This window comes from Sapajus apella, unplaced genomic scaffold (genome assembly GCF_009761245.1).
Source record: "Sapajus apella isolate SASKATOON/1434 unplaced genomic scaffold, GSC_monkey_1.0 scaffold11, whole genome shotgun sequence".
Classification (NCBI taxonomy): domain Eukaryota; kingdom Metazoa; phylum Chordata; class Mammalia; order Primates; family Cebidae; genus Sapajus; species Sapajus apella.
This window is the reverse complement of record NW_022436951.1, coordinates 17,046,825-17,070,166: the sequence shown is the minus strand read 5'-3', so window position 1 is coordinate 17,070,166 and position 23,342 is coordinate 17,046,825. Positions and strand designations below refer to the sequence as shown.

The 23,342-nt window shown below is 36.0% G+C and overlaps 1 long non-coding RNA gene across 1 annotated transcript; it reads left to right on the top strand.

The window, feature by feature from the left end:
• The first annotated feature begins 237 nt into the window (after positions 1-237).
• LOC116552327 lies at positions 238-15,777 on the top strand. The gene is made up of 2 exons (XR_004269327.1): positions 238-1,383; positions 15,045-15,777. It is a non-coding gene; the product is annotated as an uncharacterized LOC116552327 (long non-coding RNA).
• Positions 15,778-23,342: the final 7,565 nt, after the last annotated feature.

The window sequence follows — 23,342 nt, the reverse complement described above, 5'->3', positions numbered from 1 at the left end:
TTTTACCTTTACATAAGTAGTTTTGTGTGTGTTTGTGTGTATGTGAGAAGATAGAGTATTTGACTACATATATAATAAATAGGGAGTTGTATCTGATTATACTATTTCAAAGAAATCAGAGTTTTTATAAATGTTTACAGAATTTTGAAAACGTATAAGAAGTAACTAAGGCAAAATGGTTCTGTAAATAATTGGCTGAACGGAACATCTAGATTATGTTCTATTTTCTTTGCAGCAGGAACTCAAGAAAATGTCTACAAATCCCCATTCAACATTATAAAAAAATAGGGAATCACATATCAAGCCTTTAAAGATTTGGGAATCAACAAAGACCAACATGTCTGAAGCTTCTGTAATTTTCTAAATCTGTACTAAAAAACAAAGGAAGAAAAGAAACAGAGAGATTAAACTTTTCAATAAATATTTACATAAAATTTCAACTTTTAAGAGTTGACAATGAGAAAAGAAGACATCCTCAGCTGGCTTCTACTGCCTACTCTGGCTCTGAGGATGTCATAATGGAGATGCTTGTTGAGCACAAAAACAACACAAAACAAATGAACAAGAAAATATGAGAGACATTTAAGGAGACAGAATGTGGTTGTATCCCAACATGGAAGAAATGATCACAAGAATGACTACCTGGCAGGGTTATAGACAAGAGATAAATTACGGGTTATCTTTATAGTAATGTTTATTTGTGTTACTCATTTTGTCTTTAGAAGATCATCAGCTAAAAGCAAGAAAGAAGCCAAAAGAAAACCAAGCCATCATACCTCAAGCACTGCTTTAGAAAGGGCCAGAGAGAGACACTGACAGCGATAGCTACAGGTTGGCCTTGTAGCTTATTTACCATGAAAGATCCTAAAACACTAAACATTGCCCACTGTGACTCTTGCAATACTTCAGCCCGCACCTCTTCTTCTCACCCCTCTTAAACAAACTGACTTCAGCACTCCCTACCTCCAGTTCCATAACCAACACAATCTAAAATTCTTCAGACCTTCCAAGTGATTGAACAATAAACAACTCTCAGAAAAAAAAAAAAAAAAACAAACTTTATTTTCAAGTCAGAGACTGACTTTTTCCAATCTGGCACATGAAATCTTTGGGCTTCTTGTGTTTCTCCTACCTCCCTATCCACTTATTGATTCCAAACATTATTCGACTGACCAACTTTGTGAAATGTATTTATTACAAGTGAGGTATTTTGAGTTTATTAGGAGGCTGGGGCGACATGGATTTCAGGAGAGGTGAGGGATTGAAGCCAGAGTGTGAAAACAGTGGCTCTCTCACGGAATTGTATGGCAAAGAAAGATGTAGAAATACTACATGTAACCTAGACTTTTTCTCACTCTCTATGGAGACACAACCAGTTAACTAGTAGGTTTACAAAGAGCAATGATAGAGTTTCTAAGAACATTACCACTGTGAAATAAAGATAATCTAAAGCTATAATGGGTAAATGAGCAGCAGTCTCATTAGTGGAGCGGGGGATTGCTTAACTATTGTGGTTTGCACAGTGAGCTGGTTTTGTCTGTATTTAGAAAAGATGATGAAGTGGTCTCATTTCATCACCATTCATCACACCCTCCATAAACCAGCTCTTCAGAGTTTGAACAGATTTTAAAATGTGGAGACATAATGATTACTCACAAATTCTAATTCCATTTGCTACCTAAAAGAAGCAATTACTTACGCTCAGCTTTTCTCCACTCAGTTGAACTTTAGATAGTGTCCCTAGTTTCTTTGTAGTGATGTATGTGTATGTTCATGACACAGGGGTTTTGCGATGAATAATATTAGGCATCAACTTCATTGGATTGTAGAGATCCAGATGGCCTGTAACACATTGTTTCTGGGTATGTTTATGAGGATGTTGCCAGAGACTGACATTTGAGTTGGTGGACTGGGAGAGGAAGACTCAACTTCAGTGTGGGTGGACGGCATCCAATCAGCTGCCAGCATTGCTAGAACAAGCAGGTGGAGAAAACTGGGATCACTCTGCTTTGCTAAGTCTTCTGGCTGTCTCTTTCTTCTTTCTGTGCCTGATGATTGCTTTTGCTCCTGCTGACCTTGGACATCAGAATCCAGCTTCTTTGGCCTTTGGACTCTGGGACTTACATGAGTGGTTTCCCCCGGGCTCTCTGGCCTTTCACCACAGACTGAAGGCTGCACTGTCAGTTTTCCTGGTTTTCAGGCTTTCAAACTTGGTCTGAGAACTACTGGCTTCTCTCTTTCCTCAACTTGCAGATGGTCTATTGTGAGACTTTGTGTTGTAACCATGTGAGACAATTCTCCCTAATAATCTCCCTTTTGTATATTCTTATATTCTATTGGTTCTGCCCCTCTGGAGAACCTCAACAAATACAGGTGTGTGTGTGTGTCTGTGTGTTTTGGTGAATCTTTTTCTAACAATTTGCCATTATCTTTTGGTTTTCTTTCCTCCACTTGGGCTTTGGCCTTTGAGATGAGTTACACAGGCTAAATGTGTAGATGCCTCCTATTTACTTTGGGGCACTTACATCCTCCCTATGAGTAGGTTCTATAGGAACCCTAAAGAAGCTTCCATACTTTCTAGTTCCCTGATGTGAGAGATGCTTTCTGGTACATTTTCTCAAACTGCCTCTCAGCTGTCCTGGTAGGTTGCCTAGCCCTACTGTTCCATGCTGCTGGAAACCCCTCTCTAGCAATCAACTTTTGTAGCAAAGTGGCACAAACCCAAGTATACTCAAGGCTCATGGAGGACTCACAACCTTGCCCCAAATATTCACACTACAGGTTTCTCCCCTGCTTCAATTCTCTGCTGCAATGTTGTAATGCTTGTTCACTCCATTCCCTTTATAAAACACCTTATTAAACAGAAATAAATTAGCTGGGAGCGGTGGTTCACACCTGCAATCCCAGCACATTGGGAGGCTGAGGTAGGCGGATCACCCAAGATCAGCAGTTTGAGACCAACCTGACCACCATGGAGAAACCCTGTCTCTACTAAAAATACAAAATAGCCAGGTGTGGTGGCACATGCCTGTAATCCCAGCTACTTGGAGGCTAAGGCAGGAAAATCAGTTGAACCTGGGAGGCAGATGTCGCAGTGAGCGCAGCTCACACTATGGCACTCCAGCCTGGGCAACAACACTGAAACTCTGTCTCATAAAAAGGAAAGGCCAAAGGCACCACATGGTAGAGAAGACAGGGTAAAGAGCATATCCTTTTCTTGGCATAATAACAATTCTCTCCATTTTATTTCTGACATTTTTCTTTCTCTTTCATACACATCATGTACATTTATTTATATTTATATTATCCATTTCTGTATTTATGTGTGCATATCCATATAAACCTCTAAATGTCTCATTTATGGACACTCCAGCACTCTGGCTCAGATACTGTGCATTTCCCATAGTCTTTACAGCCCACAGACCAGGAGATTCCCTTTGAGGCCAGCTACACCAGCACCACAGGTTTCCAGCACAAATCTGGGCGGCTGTTTTAACTGGTGCCTGGAACACCTGTGAGACAGAACCACACATTCCCCTGAAAAAAAGGGGGCTGAAGGCAGGGAGCCAACTGATCTGGCTTGGTGGGTCCCACCCCCACAAAGACCAGCAAACTGAAACTCAGTGGCTTGAGATTTTTGCAGCCAGCACAGCATTTTGAGCTCAACATGGGACAGTGGAGCTCTCTGGGGGGAGGGGCGTCCACCATTACCAAGGAATTTCTATCCTTGCCTGTGTAAACAAAATCACAAGGAAGTTTACACAGCAGCTGGGCAGAGCCAGTGGCAGCTCAGCAAGCCTCTGCAGGCAGACTGTGACTAGATTTTCTCCTTGCTGGGCAGTGCATCTCTGAAAAAAGGCAGCAGCCTGTCAGGGACTTATACATAAAGCCCCACCTTCCCAGGACAGAGTATTTGGGAAAAGGGGTGGTTGTGAGTTCCACTGCAGCTGACTTAAACATCCCTGCCCACCACCTCTGAAGGGAACAACAGAGCTCCCAGCACAGCACTGGAGCTCTGATAAGGGTCAGACTGCCTCCTCAAGAGGCTCCCTGACTGCCATATATCCAAAGAGATACCTCATACAGGAGAATGCTGGCTGATATCTGGTGGGTACCCTTCTGGGATGAAGCTACCAGGGGAAGGAACAGGCAGTAATCCTTGCTGTTCTGCAGCCCTTGCAGTGATTCCCAGGCAAGCAGTGTCTGGAGTGTACCTCCAACAGTCTTGCAGGACAGGGACCTGACTGTTAGACGGAAAACTAGAAAACCGAAAGAAATAGCTTCAACATCAACAGAAATGACATCTACTCAGAGACTCCATCTGAAAGCCAACAACTTCAAAGACCAAAGGTAGATAAATCCACTAGGATGAGACAAAACGTAGGCAAAAGGCTGAAATCACTAAAAACCAGAAGGCCTCTCCTCCTCCAAGGAATCACAACTCCTCACCAGGAAGGGAACACAATTGGATGGAGAATGAGTTTAATGAATTGAAAGAAGCAAATTTCAGAAGGTGGGTAATAACAAACTTCTCTGAGCTAAAGGAACATATTCCAATACAATGCAAAGAAACTAAGAACCTTGAAAAAAGGTTAGATGAAATGTTCACTAAAATAACCAGCTTAGAGAAGAACATAAATGACTTGATGGAGCTGAAAAACACAGCGTGATAACTCCACTAAGCATACACAAGTTTCAATGGCCAAATCGATCAAGCAGAAGAAAGGATATCAGAGATTGAAGATCAACTCAATGAAACAAAGCAAGAAGGCAAGATTAGAGAAAAAAGAGTGAAAAAAAACCAAAACAAAGCCTCCAAGAAATATGGGATTATGTGAAAAGACCTAATCTACTCTTGAATGGTGTACCTGAATGTGATGGAGAGAATGAATCCAAGCTGGAAAACACTCTTCAGGATATTATCCGGGAGAACTTTCCGAACCTAGCAAGGCAGGCCAACATTCAAATCCTGGAAATACAGAGAACACCACAATGATATGCCTCAGGAAGAGCAATGCCAAGGCACGTAATCATCAGATTCACCAGGGTTGAAATGAAGGAAAAAATGCTAAGGGAAGCCAGAGAGAAAGACTGAGTTACCCACAAACGGAAGCCCATCAGATTCACAGTGGATCTCTCCACACAAACCCTACAGGCCAGAAGAGAGTGGAGGCCAATATTCAGCATCCTTAAAGAAAATAACTTTCAACCCAGAATTTCATATCCAGCCAAACTAAGCTTCATAAGTGAATGAGAAATAAGATCCTTTACAGACAAGTAATTGCTGAGAGATTTTCTCACCACCAGATCTGCCTTACAAGAGCTCCTGAAGGAAGCACTAAACATGGAAAGGAACAACCAGTACTGGCTACTGCAAAAACATACCAAATGGTAACGACAATTGACACAATGAAGAAAATGCATCAACTAACTGGCAAAACAACCAGCTAGTATCAAAATGGCAGGATAAAATTCACATGTAACAATATTCACCTTAAATGTAAATGGGCTAAATGTCCCAATCAAAAGACACAGACTGGCAAATTGGATAAAGAGTCAAGACCCATCAGTGTTCTGTATTCAGGAGACCCATCTCACATGCAAAGACACACACAGACTCAAAATAAAGGGATGGAGGAAGATTTACCAAGCAAATGGAGAGCAATAATAAAGCAGGAGTTGCAATCCTAGTTTCTGATAAAATGGACTTTAAACCAATAGAAGTCAAGAGAAACAAAGAGGGGCATTACATAATGGTAAAAGGATCAATGCAACAAGAAAAGCTAACTATGCTAAATATATATACACTCAATACAGTAGCTCCCAGATACATAAAGCAAGTTTTTAATGACCAACAAAGAGACTTAGGCTCCCACACAATAATAGTGGGAAACTTTAACACTCCAATGTGAATATTAGACAGATCAAAAAGACAGAATATTAACAAGGATATGCAAGACTTGAACTCAGATCTAGACCATGGGGACATAATAGACATCTACAGAACTCTCCATCCCAAATCCACAGAAATATACATTCTTCTCAGCACCACATCTCACTTACTCTAAAATTGACCACATAATTGGAAGTAAATCACTCCTCAGCAAATGCAAAAGATTGTATATCATAACAGTCTCTAAGATCACACTGCAATCAAATTAGAACTCAGGATTAAGAAACTCATTTAAAACTGCATGACTAATGGAAACTAAACAACCTGCTCCTGAATGGCTACTGGATAAATAATGAAATGAAGGCAGAAATAAAGATGTTCTTGGAAACCAATGAGAATGAAGACACAATGTACCAGATTCTCTGGGACACATTTAAAGACAAGGGTGCCCTCTCTCACCACCCCTATTCAACATAGTAGTGAAAATTCTAGCCAGAACAATCAAGCAAGAAAAAGAAATAAAGGGTATTCACTTAGGAAAAGAGAAAATCAAATTGTATCTATTTGCAGACAACATGATTGTATATTTAGAAGACCCCATTGTCTATGCCCCAAATCTCCTTAAGCTGATAAGCAACTTCAGCAAAGTCTCAGGATACAAAATCAATGTGCAAAAATCACAAGCATTCCTGTGCACCAATAACAGACAAATAGAGAACCAAATCATGAGCAAACTCCCTTTCACAATTGCTACAAAGGGATTAAGATACCTAGGGATACAACTAACAAGGGACGTGGGGACCTCTTCCCGGAGAACTACAAACCACTGCTCAATGAAATAAGAGAGGGCAAAAATAGATACAAAAACATTCCATGCTCATGGTTAGGAAGAATCAATATCGTGAAAATGGCCCTACCACCCAAAGTAATTTAGAGATTCCATGCCAACCCCATCAAGCTACAATTGATCTTCACAGAACTGCAAAAACCACCTTAAACTTAATATGAAACCAGAAAAGATTCCACATAGGCAAGACGGTCCTAAGCAAAAAGCACAAAGCTGGAGGCATCATGCTACATGACCTCAAACTATGCTACAAGGCTACAGTAATCAAAACAGCATGGTACTGGTACCAAAAGAGAGATATACAATAGAACAGAGGCCTCATAAGTAATGCCATATATCTACAACCATCTGATCCTTGACAAACCTGACAAAAATAATCAATGGGGAAAGGATTCCCTGTTTAATAAATGATAATGGGAAAACTGGCTAGCCATGTGCAGAAAGCAGAAACTGGACCCCTTCCTGACACCTTATACAAAATTAACTCCAGATGGATTAAAGACTTAAACATAAGAACTAACATCATAAAAACTCTAGAAGAAAACCTAGGCAAAACCATTCAAGACATAGGCACAGGCAAGAATTTCATGACTAAAACACCAAAAGCCATGGCAACAACAGCCAAAATATTCAAATGTGATCTAATTAAACTTAAGAACTACCACATAACAAAAGAAACAATCATCAGAGTGAACTGGCAACCAACAGAATGAGAAAAAAATATTTGCTATTTACTCATTAGACAAAGGGCTAATACCCAGAATCTACTAAGAACTAAAATAAATTTGCAAGAAGAAGACAAACAACCCCATCAAAATGTGGGCAAAGGATATGAAAAGACAATTTTCAAAAGAAGACATTTATGCAGCCAACAAACATATGAAAAAGTACACATCATTACTGGTCATTAGAGAAATGCAAATCAAAACCACATTGAGACACCATCTCACACCAGTTAGAATGGTGGTCATTAAAAAATCTGGAGACAACAGATGCTGGAGAGGATGTGGAGAAATAGGAACACTTTTACACTGTTGGTGGGAGAGAAAGTTAGTTCAACTATTGTGGAAGATGGTGTGGCAATTCCTCAAAGATCTAGAACTAGAAATACCATTTGACCCAGAAATCCTATTACTGAGTATATGCTCAAAGTATTATAAATCATTCTATTATAAAGACCCATGCACAGATGTGTTCATTGTGGCACTGTGTACAATAGCAAAGGCTTGGAAACAACCCAGATGCTCATCATGAATAGACTGAATAAAGAAAATGTGACACATATACACCATGAAATATTATGCAGCTATAAAAAAGGATGAGTTCATGTCCTTTGCAGGGACATAAATGAAGCTGGAAACCATCATTCTGAGCAAACAGACACGAGAACAGAAAACCAAACACCTCATGTTCTCACTCATAAGTGAGTGTTGAACAATGAGAACACATCCACACAGGGAGGGGAACATCACACACTGGGGACTTTTGGGGGAATGTAGGGGCTAGGGGAGGGATAGCAGGGGGTTGGGGGATTGGGAAGGATAGTATTAGGAGAAATGCCTAATGTAGGTGATGGGGGGATGGATGCAGCAAACCACCATGGCATGTGTATACCTATGTAACAATCCTGCATCATCTGCACATGTATCCTGGAATTTAAAGTATAATAAAAAAAAATAATTGTGACCCTAACATATTTGAGGGGATATCTCATTGTAGTTTTAATTTTCATTGCATTGCTGATTAGAGATGTTGAGTATTTTTTCATACACCTGTTGGCCATTTGTAGGGTTTTGAATTAAGGACTTGATTGATAAAGAGTGGAAACAGCCACCTTGGAGACCAGCAGAAAATTGTTATATTCCCATTAGAGAGGAGTTTCAATATGAGAGAAATATCAAAAACAAAAGCTCCAAAAAGAACACAGAATATACACATATTTAACTTGAATTGTATAAACTGTATAGAATCAGCAAAATCGGCTAACGACCAGGAAACAATTAATTTTAACATAACTATAACTTTTTGAAAATGTTACAAATGATAAATGTATCAATCCATCTAAGCTATAGGTACAAATAATTAATTCCTCTCCCAAATCGTAACTCAATTAGGAAATGCAGAGGATTCAATTGTACTCGTATTCACTTTCAACAAAATCTCAGTACTGTTACAGTGAATTCAGTATGCCCTCTATTTCATCCATTTCTTTGGACCCAAAGATCTCACACGCCTCACATTTTCTGTTTTCTTTTTTCCTTTTTTTTTTTTTTTAAAAACCAGTTCTATTCTTAACATCTTTATTTTCTCAGCTGATAGTGCAGTTTTGTTCTACTCTCAGAAAAATACCACTTTATATTCATAGGTTTCTATAGGTGGTGGGAAAGGATTTACCATAAATAGTTAAAGCGTGGTAAAGTACGTCTTTCCATTTATATATTAATCCCTTTGTTTCAAGGGGTTCTGGAATATTTCTCCATATGCCAGGTTTGATATAATTTGTGTAACATTACACTGTGCCTCCTTCATGTTGCCTTATCTGGAGGTAAAAGAACCAGGAACTAGTGTGTAATTCAGCTTCCAGACTATTTTCTACATATTGATTACTTTCATACAGTGGTCTATGATGTCCTAAGATTAATACACGTAAGTGTGCCTTGTAAGTAACTGTCAATTGACTTCATGCAAATAAATGTAAGTTCCCTGGCAGCCAGGACTACATATTTTTAATCATTAAAAATCTAGTTTTTGAAATTCTGCTATGATTATTCAGGTTTTGGGAAATGACGTTTACCCTTGTTAATATGCACATAGGTAGACAATTACACATTATTTTTTCAAAACTTTTTACTTTCTTTATAGAGAATTTTTCTGATTATCTAAGAAATTGTATATCTGAATATAATATGTATTTGTGTTAAAATACATAGAGAGAGGCCCCACAAAAACATGCACTAACACATGGACAACTATTGTTTTATCTGGCAATGATATAAAATATCGGTTACCTAATCCACAGGCAAATGCAGGGAACATCCTTGAGTTTAACCCACATAGAAAGATATTATGTATCTCAGGATTCTTTTATAAGATGCGATACTTCATATGATTTTGCTTAAGAGCTTATTGCTAAAACGTTAGCATATTTTTATTTCTTTTTAATTTGCTTAGATCATTATAGGGCTGCAGGCTGCCTAGGCTGCTGAGGTCAACCCAAGGATTGAGTTGTGCTGCTGTTGTCAGCACTTCAGTTTTCTCTGAGATCATTCAGTTCAATTTCATATTTAACCTTTGACTTCAAGCTTATCTTCCTCCAAAACGCTTTGCAGACACTTTGAAACAACACATCATTTACATATCATTGCCCCAGTACAAGCCCAAACCATAGTTATCAGGATGTAACAGCAGTGTGATTTCTTCTTCAAGGACACAGGATGATGTTCCTTTTGAGCAAATTAAAAAAGAGAGTTTTCTAATGGACTCGGGGACATTTAAGACATCAAAATAAATATGATAAAATCTTTGAATAAAAATTCTACTTTAATAAGAAGTGGAGAGCTAATAAAAAATTGAGTTGAATATCTTGATATTCATTATTACTACATTATATGAAATAACACAGTACTGATTTCATCTTTATAAAAATCAATAATTATATTCCTTCTCTTAAAACATTAATATTTTATACTAGGTTTAATATTTTGGATGTTCACCACAGCAGACAATGTTATTTGCTGATGGATAGTGAAGAAATACCTTAGCACATTAAATAACTTACTAATTGTTTCAAAGATGTTAATGATATTATGAACTGAAAATATCTTTATGCTATTACTAACATGTTTAAGATGCCTCTAATTTTACTGTAAATATTGTAATCTGTATAAAATGTCTAATTAGAAGAAATGTTCCGATTATTCTCCTACTTATGTTGAATTGCTGAATTGAAAATAATCAATTTATATTGGATTGAACAGGTAAAAACATAAATGGCACTTACTGGTCCATTCCTCTACCACATTTACAAAATGTATATATATTCCCCCTGAAAAAAATATTCAGATTCTAATAGTATTTCTACAGTAATTAGTCATCCTGGATTTTTATTAATTCATCTCTTAAAATTCTGTGGGTAATAGTTTTCTTAGAAATTACAATTTTGACTAATTTTTTTTTTTTTTTAAATGGAGTTTCGCTCTTGTTACCCAGGCTGGAGTGCAATGGCGCGATCTCGGCTCACCGCAACCTCCGCCTCCTGGGTTCAGGCAATTCTCCTGCCTCAATCTCCTGAGCTGGGATTATAGGCATGCGCCACCATGCCCAGCTAATTTTTTGTATTTTTAGTAGAGACGGGGTTTCACCATGTTGACCAGGATGGTCTTGATCTCTTGACCTCGTGATCCACCCGCCTCGGTCTCCCAAAGCGCTGGGATTACAGGCCTGAACCACCGCGCCCGGCCAATTTTGACTAATTTTAAACAAAATGCATTAAATGATAATATTGGGTATATTTTCTCCTAAAGTTATATAGGCATATTTAAATTTTAATCACTTGGATCATACAGCCTAATGACCATATTACTTCCATGACAATGTTTTGAATGACTTCTTAATAAAAATTTTAAGTAAATTTTATTTTTTACAATTGTTTTTGATATGCAGAATAATTATGAAGCAAGTACAGACAGTTCTAATACACCCAATTCCCTACCTTTTTTTCTCTATTATTAACATCTTACATCATCATGGTATCTTCATTCTAATTAATGAACAAAAGTTAACGCTTATTATTGACTAACCACATTTTATTCAGGTTTCTTTGGTTTTTACCTATAGTCCTTTTCTGTTCCAGGGTTCTACCTAGGGTATGACATTATTTTGAGTTGTCATGTCTCATTAGGCTCCTCTCCTCTTGACAGTTTCTCACATTTTTCGCATTTTTGTTGACTTTGACAGTTTTGAAACAGATTGGTCAGGTGCTTTGTAGAATGCCCGTCTGTTGAGAGTTGTCTGGTACTTTATTCCTGATTAGAATGGAGTTACGCTTGTTTACTTTCTTTGCCCTAACCATAATACCCAACCAATCCAGTACATGTTTTTCACATTTTCTTACATATCTAACTTAGTCTTCCAGAAATTAAATAATTAAATCTGCTTCTAGTAGTCATATAATTTTACCTTAAATTTTACTTATTTGATTTGTTTTACAATGATAAAATGTTTTGCAACAATTTGGACAAGTTGAAATAAAGAGAAAGTCAGTTTAATTTGGTGTGTGTCTTTCTATGAGATATATATTACAGATAAATTTCTATGAGATATTTATTACAGATAAATTATTATTTATCTGTAATAATAATAATAAACAGATATTTATTATTATTTACAATGATAAAATGTTTTGCAACAATTTGGACAAATTGAAATAAAGAAAAAGTCAGTTTCATCTGATGTATGTCTTTCTATGAAATATTTATTACAGATAAATAATAATTTATCAGTAATAATAATAAACAGATATTTATTATTATTTATTTCTCATTAAATCATAGATGAAAGAGACAAATATTTCATATATTTGCATGTTTATTTCTCAAATTGACTAGTGATGCATACAGATTATTATTTTTAATGTGTAAAGCTAAATTTAATAGCCATGAAGCATTCTATTACTACAGTGAATATCTACGCACTTAGAATATAAATAAAGAAAAAAAAACATTATCTGTGTTGTTGAAGCTACCTGAAGAAGTCTCTCTGGTTGCACACATGTTCTTGCTTTCAGAGTTAGTCACTGTTTGAATTTGTTTGTTGAGTTGCATACACTTTTCTGTACCTTTATTACATGGTAGTTTTACTAAATAATCTATGTATTGTTTGCTTCTTTTAATCTGGATATAAGTGATGTCAGATGGATGTACACTATTGTAAAAAAATGTTGCTTTCTAAAATCTGCATTATATTTTAATGGCAAATCCTTTGCTTAACAGTCCTATAATAGCCTCAATCAAACTGTTGATTTGTAAGGCAATGCTGATTCGCATTAAGAACTACCCCTCAGTCTCACTGTCTCAAAACATGACTAGACTCACATTTCAGCCAGACCCACAAAGGAAGTCAGGTATTGGAATTCATGAGATGGTAGCATACATGCGAATAACGACAAAATAATAAACAGAAGTCTGAGAATAATCAAGAGAAACAATCTTGTGGGTGCCAACTTGGGGTGAAAGGGATGTAATGTTGGATCAGGCTGAAAATATTGACAGAAAAATGCTAAATAAACCAAAAAAATGGGTTCAATCTATTAACCTAGCGGCTGGCAGCAGCTATAATAATCAGTTGGTTGACTGAAATCTAAACCCAAAAGTAATCTCCATTAAAATTCAGATATTAGAACATCCTTAGAGTACCACAGAAGGAAGTATCCTCAAGTTTGAGGATATGAGAATGCTGAAGTTGATTTATTATGTTGAATCTACTCACTTATTACTAAATAAATCCCAGAGGGTACATAATATGTTCCCTTTACTCAGGTTTTGGGAAATGCATTTATAAGGCAAGAATCAGCATTTTTCAAAGGCTTTGTAGTGGTCTACAGGCCAACATTGTAGACCAGCGGATACGGATATATGCCCAGTTACCAATGAAAGACTGAAAAGTTTTATCAATATACTACTTCAGTAGAAATTTAAGATATTTGGTAAAGGGGTTCAAATATTAACATTAAATAATATTAGCATGTATTGTTCTCTAGTTAGATTTTTGTTGCTTTAGTTTTTTAATTTACAAATAATAATCACATATATTTATGGGCTGCATGGTGAGATTTCTATACACATAATGTATAGTGATTAGATAGGGTGCATAGCATATCCATCATCTCAAACTTTCATCATTTCTTTGTGTTGGGAATGTCCAATATCCTTCTCGTAGCTATTGCAAACTATATATTATTGTTACTTATAGTCATTCTACAGACTTACGAAACACCAGAAATTTTTCCCGCATCTAGCTATAATTTTATATTATTTAGAAAATCTCTCTATATATCTGATTTTGGGAGGCAATTTTCTTTTTGTCCACCTAAAAGCTGTATCTTTTCAACCTTCAGTAAATGTTTTTACCGTGGGTTGCTCAACTGCTTCCACTGAGGTAATGTTTTTATTATTTATTTTAATCCTAGCACTTGGTACTTCCATTTCTATAGGACACAGTCCTTAAGAGTAGAATTTTTTGGCCTGAGCTAGTCTGCCTTGTTGTTTGTTTTTGTTTTTACTTTAATAGGATTTCAAGACTGTGGTGCATTTTTATTTTGGTTTTCCCAAAATGGTTGCAGCAATTCATGCTTCTACCAGTAACACAAAAGACAGTTCTTCACGGGATGATACATTTCTGAAAACAGTTTGATTGGTGTTTTTATATATATATATATATATATATATATATACACACACACACATATATATATATATATATGTATATATATATATAAATACACATATGTATATATATATGTGTGTGTGTGTGCTATGTGTATATATAAAATATATATGTGTGTATCTATAAAATATATGTGATATATACACACACATAAATACACATATATATGCGTGTGTGTATCTATATTTTTCACTTTTGTTTTGCTTCTCCATGACTTCAAATGAATATTGCTGTTTATGTGTTTATGCTCCTTTTGGAAATTTGGTAGCTCGAGAAGCAGATCATGTTGTTCTCTTTTTGTTCTATTTGAGTGTTTTAAAATGAATTATAGAAACTTTCTGTACATGTCTCTTCATTTCATGCATGCATTTTTCTTTTATTCCCCTAATTGCACTATGGTCTATCCAATTAGTATGGTACCTTATTTCCTTACAAAAACTTTATTTTTGTATTATCAAATATTTTGCTTTTTATTATATAACTCAAATCATTAAAATCTTCACTATTAGAATGTTCCTCTGATTTCAGTTTTATATGTGTTCTGCTTGAATTTTCAACAATGGCTATTTTCTCTTAGTTTGTAGAACTATTTAATATGTTTGGAATTTTTAATTGTCAAATCCGATTACCTTTTCACTGACACTTCATTTTTATTTGTAAAAAATACTCAAGTTTCACTTTAAGTGCTTTAAGTATATGAAAAGTTTGAATGTGTCCACACAATACTTGCATAATGTTATTTCCTTGACAACAGCTGTTAAAATTTACTTATGTGTTTTAAAATTATGTACATTACCTATGTTTAGTTTGAAGATTTTGACTTTAGAGATCTATCGTAAAATTATTTTTTCTCTTTTTCAGTGACAATTATGCTTTGTCTGTCAAGCACACCTGCTGCACCACTCCTGACTTCAGAGCCTGGAAACTAAGGACATTAAACATTACTAGTAAAGACAATAGAATTTATCAGATCCCCTTCCGAGACTGTCATTATTCATAACTTTTTTTCTCTGTAGATAGATGTTAAGAATAATTATTTTAGTACACAATCAAACTTTTAATTATGTAGGTATTTAAATAAATATATCAAGAGAAATAAGATTAAAATCACTACCCTATGTTTCCTACATATGTAGATGTGATCATATCATCTTTTCTCTTTTATGATGTGTTTTTAACTTGTGTGATATAATTTAATATGTAACATAATATGTCAATATCAAATATAATTTTAGTGTTTGTGTATTATTATAACGTTTTTGCCAAAACAGTTTATACAGTAACTTTTATTAGATATTTATTATGTCTTAAATGATTCTCTGGGATAAAGATGTAAATTATTGTCCATATACTTAATTATTACTTTAAGAATAATTCTTAGATTCTGATTCCACAATCATTTTTCAGAATTTTGACATGCATTGTTAAATTTCTTCTACAAAAAACAGTATTACAGTGGCAACCTATGGTGGAAATAATTGCATGTTGTTGTCTACTTTATTTGGAACACCAGACTGGATATGTTAATAATAGCTTTTAAAATCACATGCTATTGAAAGATTGTGAATAGTAAATTCACATAAAATCAGAGTGACTTATAATTTTTTTCATTTCTTCCTACAAATATATATATATATATTTTTTTTTTTTTTTGAATTTAACCACATTTATATTTCTTGGCACAGAGTATATGTTCTACATATTTTGAGAGAATGAATATTTAACTTCTATGGTTCTGGATCTCACAAATTTTGTCTAAAAAGTAGTGACAGCTTCCTTTCGAAAGAGATACTGTATTTCCTACCTGAAAATTCAATGTTTTCTTGAGTTTAAAAATATGTATTTGAAAGACCTTCAGTTTTTATACAGTTTCGCAGTGGTACATGGGAAACAGAAGATGAGATAGACTTTTCATGTCATACAGAAACAGTTCCTGATAATCCTTTTGACTTACCTGATGCTTGCTTCTGCCTTCTGGATCAGCTCACTAAGTTTTTCAAGGCAGAAGCCTGGTGTATCTTTCTGGCATGAGACATTTTGAAGAAAAGGTTCTACTAACCACTGCAGGTGAAGCTGGCTGCCTGCTCTCATCAGCCTCTAACAGTGGGGCTCAAGGTATAGTACAATATGCTACTCATTTATTCAAGCTACACCGGCTTACAAAACCAAGCAGGTCACTCCCAAGTCACACATGGTGAAGGTGGCCTTATGTCAAAAACTGCTTAGCTCCAAGTCTTACTTTTCAGTACCTCCAATTCACACATGGGCACATACTTTTTAGAGACTCATTTTTTTTTTCTTAATACGTAGCTAACAGGTCTGTGAGCTATATGTGGCCGTTCTGTGACCAAATAATCACTCTTCATTGTTCATCTAACTGTAGTGAGGCACGTAATGGCTCAATCCTCCCTCACCTTTATGGCAAATTATTTCTCAGGCACTACATTTCCCCTTAGCTTTCATTCGCCTTGATCACTGTGACCCAATTCATTCAAAGAATTTCTTATTCAATAAAATTTCATTACGAAGAAGTGTAGCTGTGAAACCCTTGCCCTTCTTGGCAGATTTGTACTATTGCATTCCTGAAACAGCCAAGTTCTTTAGTGAGGAGTAACATGGAGGCATACGTTGATGGAATCTTTTCTGTGTCATCGGTGTGGCCTAATGTACATGCTCTTGCTAAAATGAGTACATTCTTGCCTTGCAAAAGAGAGTATTCACATGGTTATTTCCAGGCCAAAGGGAGAATTTTCCAAGATTAACTGGTGCTGTTATTCATGGTTAGAGAAAAAAAAATAATAATTTTTAAATGATAAAATGTAGTATTAAAGTTTCTTCTCAATATGTTTTTATTTTCTTTTAGACAATGAATTAATAAATAGAACTGCATTTTTCAAAAATAAAACAAAATAAAAAGTAATAGTAATAACAAAACTCTTATTGCTATTTGGCCAGAGAATTTGTGTATTTATTTGGTTAAAAAGATAAATGATTTGAATGAGAGAGAAACTCCGATAAACATAATAACTAGATTTTGAGACCATTTGTAGCTAAAGGTAACCAAGTACTTAGTGGAAACTTTTGTAGGCTTATGCCCATGTTTTCTTTATTTCTGTTCTTTGCCCTTCATGGGAGATGAAATTATTGCATAGTCACCCTGACAATAAGGAGCTCATCTATTAATGTCAATGGAAATTTTATTAATGTAGATGTTATATGGCTTACATCAACACACATCATATGACAAGATACTAATTGTTATAGAACTTTCCATGCTTACAGAGTATATGTATCAAAAACAAATTCTGTGAAAGATCATTTTCTGAGAAAAGTAATGTATTAAAATACTTAAGTAGATAAGGTAGACCTGTTTACAGAGCTATTTGCATCTTACAGTGAACATTGGAATAACAGCTTGGTTACTACAAGCAATGGTTTTACACCGTGGTAAATGGAATATTTTTCTGGATTACATTTAAGTCCAAAAAACAGATGAACAAACTAAATTTATAACTTTTGCAGCTGAATGACGTGGTAAACAAGATCAGAAATATAATATTCTTTACATTTCTGGAAAAAAAAGCTTTGTTTTTTGAATACCATGTAAGGATCGTAAGTTGAAACTAGTGCACTGCTTCCATTTGAGCACATATTCCTGGTATATTAAATATTATTCAGATAAATATTGGAACTCAGTAAAATACTCAATACAAAGATAAAAATAATGATAATTTGGGATTTGAGGAGCAATATGATTTTTTATTTGCACCTTTCAAATATGCACACCTGTTTTTTAATTGAATAAATCATTAAGAGACTAAATAAAATAAAATTACATGTTGAGATTTGTATAATGGTGAAAATTTTAAAAATATTTAAATGGTAATTTTCATGGAAAAATTAAAAATTCATAATTTCAAATTAGCATATGAATGCAACAAATGCTTTTAGGGCTTTATTAATTGACCTCCTTCTTTTATTTACTTGACCAATTATTACAATTTCCATAAAATGTATAAAGCATTAAATAGCAATTTGCTCTAGTGTAACTAAATAAATGCCATGAGTTAAACATGGGAAGCAAAAGTCAATTACTAAAAAAAGGAAAGAATAACAAATACACTCTTCTCTGAAAATCTGTAAGGTGTAATTATCCATTTTTTTTTTTTTTTTTGAGTCGGAGTTTCGCTCTTGTTACCCAGGCTGGAGTGCAATGGCACAATCTCGGCTCACCGCAACCTCCGTCTCCTGGGTTCAGGCAATTCTCCTGCCTCAGCCTCCTGAGTAGCTGGGATTACAGGCACGCGCCACCATGCCCAGCTAATTTTTTGTATTTTTAGTAGAGACGGGGTTTCACCATGTTGAGCAGGATGGTCTTGGTCTCTTTGACCTCGTGATCCACCCGCCTCGGCCTCCCAAAGTACTGGGATTACAGGCTGAGCCACCGCCCCTGGCCTAATTATCCATTTTAAATGGATTGGCTATAATAAATTAGTCAGTTTTGAAGGCTAGAATACCAAGGTTAGTATAATTCACATTTAAACATTTTTAGTTTTGGTTAAAGTGGCAAGATGGCTGACTACATACAGCCAGGATGAACATATGCCGCCAAGGGACCAGGATAATCGGATGACTGGCACACTTCTAGCAGATCTTCAGAGGTAAAGCATTGAGAGTGGATGGAGAGAAGACACAGATGCTGGATAGAAGGGGGAGAACCCAAAGACCACCAAGAACACTTGAATTTGAAATGAGAGATACTTAGACAACTGGTAAGAGCAGAATTCCAGCCAGTGCAGAGCCCAGAAAGTTTGATGTGGGAGTGTATGCAGTGGAACACAGCCAGGGACTCCTATCACCATAGGCATGACTTGCTCCCATAGGAGACTAGCCATAAGGAAAGTGTTGGACCTGAGCTCTTCAGAGTAATCTTGTCCATGAGATGAGGCCAGTCCAAAATGAGCACTTCTCGGTAGGCTGGCCTGTCCTGAAGCTCCAGACTGGCAACACCTGCTTGCAGTGCATCCTCAGGTACCTGGAGGGATACCTCCTGGGGGCCACATCATAGCTCATATGTTGGCAGACCTCATGTGACTGGCAGAGAGCACCAGGAGAGCAGTCCCCATGGACACCAGCCTGCCATCACCCTTATCCCTCTGCAGCCTCCCCGTGCCACTTTGCCCACTTGGCCTACATGCATTAATCCACGACAATCCCCATATAAATTTGCTCATGTCGATGTATGCAAGTTGACTTTTCCTCCCTTTCCTTACCAGCACACATGTGCAAGTAACCCTGCCATGCCACTGCTGATGGCATGACTGCACCCCACCCCTTGACCCCCACTGCACCTCTATTGCCATCAGAGTATTGATGAGCACAGAGCCTGCCAGCCACACTCCCACTGGTTCTCCATCCCTGTACCAACACTGCTTATGGTGCAAAACTAGGCACAGAGCACAACGCACTCACTCCCACCCTGAGAGGCCATGGTTGCCTGCAGGAAAGCATGCAGAAGGTACACATATTGTTGGACCCACAAGTGCTCCATCTACAATGTCATCAAGTAGGATAAAAGATAATTTTTTAAAAGCCCATCCAAAGAACAGCAACTTCAAAGATTGAAGGAAAATCAGCCCACAAAGATAAGAAAGAGCAAGTGCAAGAACTCTGACAACTCAAAAAGTCAGAGTGCCCTATTTCCTTCATAAAACCATACTAGTTGTCCAGCCAGGGTTCTTAACAAGCTGGCTGAATAGACAGGAATAAAATACAGAATATGGATATGAGCAAAGATCTAAAATCTAAACCTCACTGACATCTCAGGATAATGAAATCAAAACACATTTTCATGAGATATTATTCATGAGAACTTTCTTAACCTAGCTTGAGAGGCCAACATCCAAATTCAGGAATTGCAAAGAACCCTCACAAGATACTTCACAAGAAGGTTGTCTCCAAGGCACATAATTATTAGATTTTCCAAGGTCAAAATGAGAGCAAAAATGTTAAAGGCAGCTAGAGAGAAAGGACAGGTTGCCTACAAAGGGAAGTCCATCAGATCAGCAGTGAACCCCTCAAAAGAAACCTTACAAACCAGAAGAGACGGGGTGTATAATCAACATTCTTAAAGAAAATCATTTCAAAGAAGAATTGTATAACTGGCTAAACTATACTTCATAAGTGAAGGAGAAAAAAGTTCCTTTTCAGAAAAGCAAATGCTGAAGGAATTTATTGCCGTGAGACCTGCCTTTCAAGAGCTCCTGAAAGAAACGCTAACTATGGAAACGAAAGCCAGCCACTGCAAAAACACACTTAAGTACAAAGATCAATGACACTATAAATCAACCGTACATAAAAGTCTGCATAATAACCATCTAACGACACAATAATGGAATCAAATTCAAACATATTAATACTAATTTCGAATGTAAATGGCCTAAATGCCCCACTTCAAAGGCACAGAGTGGCAAGCTGGACAAAGAGCAAGGGTATGCTGTTTTCAAGAGACCCATCTCTCATGCAGTAACACTCACAGGCTCATAATAAAGGGACGGAATGAAATATGCCGAACTAATGGAAAACAGAAAAAGTAGGGATTGCAATCTTAATTTCAGACAAAAGAGACTTTAAGTCAACAAATAACAAAAAAGAAAAGGAAGGGCATTAGATAATGGTATGTGGTTACATTCAACAAGAAGGCCTAACTACCCTAAATGTATCTAACACAAGAACACCAGATTCATAAAGCAAGTTCTTAGGCACTTTCAAGGAGACTTAGACTCCCACACAACAATAGTGGGAGACTTCAACACCCCACTTGACAGATCATTAAGCAGAAAATTAACAAAGATATTAAGGATCTGAACTCAACACTGTTACTAATGGCCTTGATAGATATCTACAGAACTCTTCAACCAGAACAATAGAACATACATTCTTCTCATCACTGCATAGCACACACCATAAAATTGTCCACATAATATAATATAAAACAATCCTCATCAAATGCAAAGGAACCAAAAATATAGCAAACAAATCTCTTGGCTCACAGCACAAAAAAACATGTTAAAAAAGAAAACAAGACGAAGAATATTGCTCAAAACTATAGAATTACATGAATATCAACCAACCAGCTTCATAATGACTTTTGGATAAAAAATGAAAATAAGGCAGAAGCCAAGAACTTATCTGAAACTAACGAGAACACAGATACAACATGCCAGAATTTCTGGGACACAACTAAGGCGATATTAAGAAAGAAATTTATACCACTAACTACCCACAGCCAGAAGTTAGAAAGATTTCAAATTAACAACCTAACCTCACAAATCTAACAACTAGAGAAGCAAGAGCAAATTAACTCCAACGCTAGTAGAAGATAAGAAATAAAAATCAAAGATAACCTGAAGGAGATTGAGATAACAAGAAACATTCAAAAGATCAGCAAATCCGGGAGTTGCTATTTTGAAAAAAAATTAGTAAGACAAACCACTAGCTAGATTAATACAGAAGAAAGATCCAAATAAACACAAACAGAAGTGACAAATGGAATGTTGCCACTGACCATAGAGAAATAATAAAAGAAAAAAAATTGGGCACTACCTACTGACACCATGTCTATGAACAGAAACAAGAAAATATAGCATAAACTCTAAGTTCCTAGAAACATACACCCTCCCAAGACTAAACCCGGAAGAATTTGAATCCCTGAAAAGACAATAATAAGCTCTTAAATAGAATCAGTAATAAATAGCCTACCACCACCACCACCACCAATAAAAAAGCCCTGAACCAGATGGATTTACAGGTGAATTCTACCAGATGTACAAAGAAGAGCTGGTACCATTCCTACTGAACTACTCCAAATAATGGAGGAGGAGGGACTCCTCCACAACTCATTCAATGAGTCCCAGATTCATCATGATATCAGAAGCTTGCAGACACACACACACACACACGTGCACACACACATACACACACACACACATTTCAGACCAATATTCTTAATGTACATTGATGCAAAAATCATCAACAAAATACTAGATAATTGAATTTAGCAGGATATCAAAAACTAATCCAACATGATCAGTGTGCTCATCAGAGGTAGCTAAGGAGGATGATCGAGAGGAAAACACATCCATGAAGTGAAGCCAAAGGTTATGGAGAACATTCAGTTGAAGTGTTACTACATCCTTAAAGCTTTCTATTTATTTTATTGCTATGACAATACTGTCTTATAATTTTCTTTTTGGAAGGCTAATTTCCAACGTGGATGGCATGCTTAATTAAGTCTCAGGATTCCAGTTTTGCTCAACAGTTATCTTTACTTACTATTTAGGCTTTTCCTAGCTTGTCTCCAACAATGTGTGGTTTTCATATGCATAAGGTTGAGTTTCAAATTCAAATAGCTCCCAGCCAAACTACTTTCAAGCATGTATATTCACTTGAATGTTTAAAAAAGAACTTACTGTAAAAAGTTACAAAATTACTTTTGATATCTCCTTTTCTCTTTCCCCTTCTCCTACACACACATACACACACACACACAGGCTCATATCCACAAAACCTTACAAGTATTGTACATATACAGGCTTCGCATACACTAAAAAATGCAAATATGTACTATGCTTTTTTTAAATCTTTTATTGAATGTCAAACTATTAAACAGGCAACTATAATTTTATCTTAAAATTTTAAATTAGTTTTAACGATTAATATTGTTACCGTTAGTTTTAGTGGAATTACAGTAAGAGAAACAGAGGTTTAATGGTAGTAGGTAAGAAATGCATTCAAACAGAATAAAAATGACAAAGGTATAAAAAGGAGTATACATGTTGAAAAATAATTGCATTCATTATTTAAAAATTGTTAAGATGATATTAAAAGTTGGTATGAAAAAGAGGCTAAATGCATAAAATAAGATTTCTGAGCACATGAATGGGAAGCCATTAGTCATAACAGTATTTCTGGAAAGAAATTTTATGATCTTCTCACAGCTGACTAAAGAACATTATATTTATGCTTACATTATGCAAAGAAGAGAATATAAGTCTTCAAATAAAACATTTAAGCAAAATCAGTCTATAAATTGTGGTAGCTTTTAGTAGCTATGTAAAACTTTATTTAATTAATAAAATGTTTATTTAGTGGCTTACA